The sequence below is a fragment of the Neophocaena asiaeorientalis genome, unplaced genomic scaffold (genome assembly GCF_003031525.2).
Source record: "Neophocaena asiaeorientalis asiaeorientalis breed wild unplaced genomic scaffold, Neophocaena_asiaeorientalis_V1.1 scaffold130, whole genome shotgun sequence".
NCBI lineage: Eukaryota > Metazoa > Chordata > Mammalia > Artiodactyla > Phocoenidae > Neophocaena > Neophocaena asiaeorientalis.
In genome coordinates, this window is record NW_020173397.1 from 5,932,526 (window position 1) to 5,938,095 (window position 5,570).

Below are 5,570 nucleotides of genomic sequence, written 5' to 3' on the forward strand. Positions count from 1 at the left end.
CTGAGGGAACGTGGGTTTTTGTGGTTTGAAGTTAGAATGGCGTGTGCCAGCAGAAACGCCCCAGGGCTTGTATCTCGTTACTTCTTTCCCGTTACCCTTCACTACCCAGGCATATCTTAACCCTTCCAGAACCTCAATGCTGAGTGTGCCATCGTATGTGGGTGGGGTGACTCTGAGGAAGGAGGCTGGAGGTGGAAACCCCACAACCAGGAGATGCTGAGACCAGGGAACATTTCAAAGTTAATCCATCCCAGAGGCTGCACCCTCCTTTGGGTGCACTAGGCTTGCTTTAGCTGCGGGAGGGCTTATCTGCGTCTGGAGATTGTGGTGCCAGCCAGACGGAAGCAGGCACTCCAGTTCCAAGGGGGGCTCATCGCTGGCACATCCTCCCCAGCTCCCTTAGCCCCAGGGGAGTCCAGCCTTAGGACCAAGCCTGGTCAGGCTCCAGGGGTGTGACACCAGCCCCATTTCCCCTGGGCTGAGGGTAATATAGTAGGTATACCTTTTTTTTTTCTAATTTAAATTTTTTTTGGAGTAGAGTTGATTTACAATGTTGTATTTATTTGAGGTGTACAGCAACATGATTTAGTTCTATATATACACATGTACCTGTTCTTTTTCAGAATGATTTCCCGTGTAGATTATGATAGTATTGAGTAGAGTTCTTTGTGCTCTATTGTTGGTCCTTGTTGGTTTTCTAATTCATATATATTTATTGTATATGTTAATCCCAAACTCCTAATTTATCCATCCCTCTCACTTCCTCTCCTAACGCTAACCCTCCTATCTGTCTTGTTGTGGTTACTTGCTTTTTGGTTTTTTAAAATTTTATTCATTTTTTGGCTGTATTGAGTCTTCGTTGCTGCGTGCAGGCTTTCTCCAGTTGCGGCAAGCAGGGGCTACTCTTCATTGCGGTGCGCAAGCTTCTCACTTCCGTAGCTTCTCTTGTTGTGGAGCAGGGCTCTAGACACGTGGGCTCAGTAGTTGCGGCCCGCGGGCCCTAGAGCGCGCAGGCTTCAGTCGTTGCAGGGTGTGGGCTCAGTAGTTGTGACACGTGGGCTCTAGAGCACAGGCTCAGTAGCTGTGGCACACAGGATCTAGATCACAGGCTCAGTAGTTGTGGCGCATGGACTTAGTTGCTCCGTGGCAGGTGGGATCTTCCCAGACCAGGGATCAAAGCCGTGTCCCCTGCATGGGCGGGTGGATTTTTAACCACTGCACCACCAGGGAAGTCCTAGTGGCTACTGTTTTATGTCTTTATTTGTAGAAGTTCTGTTTTGCTCGGTTCCAGTCTCTTTCCTCAATGGTTGTTTTACAAATGTTGTGTTTTTGGTGTCCAATGAGAGAAGATAAGCTCATAGTCATTCTCCTTCATCATCTTAGCTGATCTCCTGCTGAGTTCCTCTTCCTGGTTGTCCTCTTGTTAGCTCTGGAGGTGTTAGGCAACTCCCTCTTCGGTCCTGGATCCTAGCCGTGCAGTTTTTACCTTGTGAGCTTTCAGGCTGTTTGAGCATTTCTTTTCCCGGACTGGGTCCAAAACTCCTGAAATGGCAACACTGATTCCAGGGTTACTGCATGTCTCTTAGAACACACACTTCAGTAATATCCACAGTAACTCAACTTCTTCAGGAAGAAGGATATGCTGGGTGGTACTCTCCCATATGGGTTTTTTTATTCCAGGATCAATAATCTGGATGTTAATATGCTGTAGAGCCTTTGGAAGATTTTGAGCAGGAGAATGATATGGCCTAGTTAATGTTTTTTTTTTTTTTTTGCGGTACGCAGGCCTCTCACTGTTGTGGCCTCTCCCGTTGTGGAGCACAGGCTCCGGACACGCAGGCTCAGCGGCCATGGCTCACGGGCCCAGCCGCTGCGTGGCATGTGGGATCTTCCTGGACCAGGGCACGAACCCGCATCCCCTGCATCAGCAGGCGGACTCTCAACCACTGCGCCACCAGGGAAGCCCCTAGTTAATGTTTTTAAAAGTTCACCATGGGTCACTTTGCAAGTTAAGCCAAGGGGACTGCAATGGCATGGTAGTGGGTAAGAGGAAAACCATTAGAGTGTGATGTCCTGGAAGGCAAGGAAAGAAAATAATTTTCACCACTGTGATTACTCCTGAGAGGTCTAGCAAGGACAAGGGCGTGCCCATTGGGTTTGGAAACATTAATGGCATTAATTATATTGGAAGCAACTTTTGAGCAGTGGTAGGTATTTGAAGGATGACCGGAGTTGTAAGATTATGAAGAAATTGAGAAAGTAAATATAGACAGCTATATTAATAAGTATGGCTTTGAGGGTGGGTGACGTTGGAAGCCCAAGGATGGAGTGTGGTTTTGCATGTGATATCAGTTAAGCCTGGCAAAGTTATGCTGGCGTAACAAACAACCCTGCTGCTCAGTAGTTTAGCGCAACCCTTATTTTTCTCCCATGCTATAAACCTAATCAAATTTTGCAATGGGCTTTGCTTATCATTCTCACTCAGGGACCTAGGCTGGTGAAGGCTCTACATTTGTTTCCATGAACACCTGGAGTGAGGCAGAAAATGTGAAAAGTCCTGACCTTGCTTTCAGACTGGAATCTCTAAAAGTGGGAGGTGACTGACTGTAGCCACGTCTGCAGCTAACTTAAAAAAGCATGAAAAGTACACTCCTAATATGCGTTTGCAAGGAGAAAGAAATGCTTGAAAATATACAGAAAGGAGCCTTATAAACATCTGTAAGAACTTCTGTCATTAAATATTAGTTTCCCAAATTGTACAACACGACTGCCCCAAGTAGTGAGAAAGAGAAATGGGTGATACAGGACAAAGGGGAATGGTGAAGATGGAAGAGGATGGTACTCCATGTTCAAACTGAGAAAATATCCTTAATTCAATATAAGCAGAGATATTTGCTCTATTGTAACTATTGTAACAGAAGGCAATGCAGAAAGTTTGGAGAGATTGGTATATTTGATGGGACTATTTAAATAAGCAATAGGACTTCACTGTGCTGACCTTTTAAAAATGGATGACGTTTATATAGATGAAGACAGTTATCTAAAAGATAAGTGTTAGTGGAAAAAGAGTTGCATAAGACACTTACAAAATAAAATATTCTGTAAGAGGGCTTCCCTGGTGGCGCAGTGGGTGAGAGTCCGCCTGCCGATGCAGGGGACGCGGGTTCGTGCCCCAGTCCGGGAAGATCCCACGTGCCGTGGAGTGGCTGGGCCCGTGAGCCATGGCCGCTGGGCCTGCGCGTCCGGAGCCTGTGCTCCACAACGGGAGAGGCCACAACAGTGAGAGGCCAGTGTACCGCACAAAAAAAAAAAAAAAAAAAAAAAAAAAAGAAACCCAGTTTAGCAAGATGAGTCTTGAATTATGCAAGTTTTTGAATCATATTAGGGCATTAGGAACACACTCTGGCATGAAGTGGAGTGCCCTGAACAACCGAGTGTATTAGCTGGAGTTTCAGAATGTGAGTAACTAAAGATAGATTAAATATCCCAAGAGGTCTGAAAAACTATTAACTATATAAAAATTTCTGAGCCCAAAGGGACTGGGAGAATGATGAACACAGGCTCTATAGCAATGAGCAATCTTGTAGTATCTTCCCTGACTGCCTGGGAAAACAGAAATATCACGGAAGGAAAGAAAGTATGCTTTCTTGCTAATTGAACCAATAACCAACATTTGTGCCTGAAGTTCTAGGACTGCGCATTCACTAAAATATATTTGACAGTGGATCGAGGATAATTGTGGGCAATTACTGATAATAAAGACTCCATAATTATGGCAAAAGTTAATCTGTATTTTTCCATTGCAGAGAAATCTATCAAATAATTTTACTGGTTATTATCTTGATAAATGAACAAAAGAAACTACTATAGTCTTGCCAAGCTGTCCAGAATGTGAAAATAGATTGTGGGTGGAGAAAAGATATATATGATGCATATCAGCCAGTCCTTTGTCTAATCAGAGATTTTAAAGTCAACTCCAATTTTTATTTCATGTTTATTTTATTAAGAATAAAGCTAGGGCTTCCCTGGTGGTGCAGTGGTTGAGAGTCCGCCTGCCGATGCAGGGGACGCGGGTTCGTGCCCCGGTCCGGGAGGATCCCACATGCCGCGGAGCGGCTTGGCCCGTGAGCCATGGCCGCTGGGCCTGCGCGTCCGGAGCCTGTGCTCCGCAGCGGGAGAGGCCACAGCAGTGAGGGGCCCGCGTACTGCAAAAAAAATAAAAAATAAAAAATCTAAATTTTGTCTCCCCCTCACTTTTATGTATCTCCTTATTTCACAGTGTTTGGAAATTGCTTTGCTTTCAAATTCCCTTTCCTGCCCTTATGATTTGGGATTTCCTTGACCAATTACATCTTTCTCCATTTGTTTCTTTCTTGAGGCAGGTATTTCCCCCTAGCCGAATAATGGACAACATATGACTGTCTAAGCATTTTTTTCACAAATGACTTTTCTTTGTACTTGGAATTTTGCTATTTAGCTTTGGCGTGCAGACCCGTGTCTAAACAGTGTCTCTTAAATCATATGAAGAAACAGAAACATTTAAATTAGAAAGCCAAAATAGCTGTTACAGAGGTCACTCAATATTGACCTCCCACACATAATATTCATCAAGTATGAATAAATTATTTTTTTATAGGAAGGTTGTAAAGTGGAATTATTGGTAAAATTCACAGATACACGATGTTGGAGCTGTGTTAGTCGTGAAGTCGGACAGTTTGGTGGGGATGAACTAATAGGGTGGGTGCTAGGGCGTGAAACATGAAAAGGTTTCACAGTGGGTTCTAGCGTGTAATTTTATTCAAAGAAATTCTGTGAATGTAATGACTGAAATGTTGTACACTAAAGTTACCATTGTATAACCTTGCCAGTTATTCTAAGGAAAGTTAAACTGATAGCTATTGGTCTTTTAGTCTCCATGATTTACATCCTCTTACGGACTAAATGTCGATCTAAGAAAGAAATGGAAAATTTTGTCTGAGCCACAGTTTGAGGATTGGAACCCAGAAAGGGCATCTCAGAAAGCTCTGAGAACTGTCCCACCCATTAGAAGTCAAGGCACACTCACACAAGGTTTTTGAGACAGAGGGCTATACACTAAATGACACATTATTGACAGTGTACACAATCCAAATCCTCGTGGCCCCTTACGAGACCAAGAAGAAATGTTACCTTTTAAGGCGTTGTCTTGTTGATGCAGGGAGAATGCTGCTGTTTACATTGAGCAGGTATTCCTGCTGATGGGGGAGGTTTGGTTGATGCATAAAGCAGATACACAAGGCACAGTAGGGGAGAGAGGAGGCCAAAGGGCAGAGAAAAATTTTTATGTTTAAATTTTTCTTGTCTGGCCATAAAATTTGAATTTTATTTCACATGTATATGTCCCCTGAGAATTCCTGTGTTGCAACCCTCACCCCCAGTGTGACTGTATTTGGAGATAAGACCTATGCGGAAGTAATCAAAGTTAAATGAGGTCCTGAGAGTAGGGCCCTCATCCTATAGAATTAAAAGAAGACACATCAGAGCCCACTCTCCCTCTCCCTCTCCCTCCCTCCCTCTCTCTCTCCCTCTCC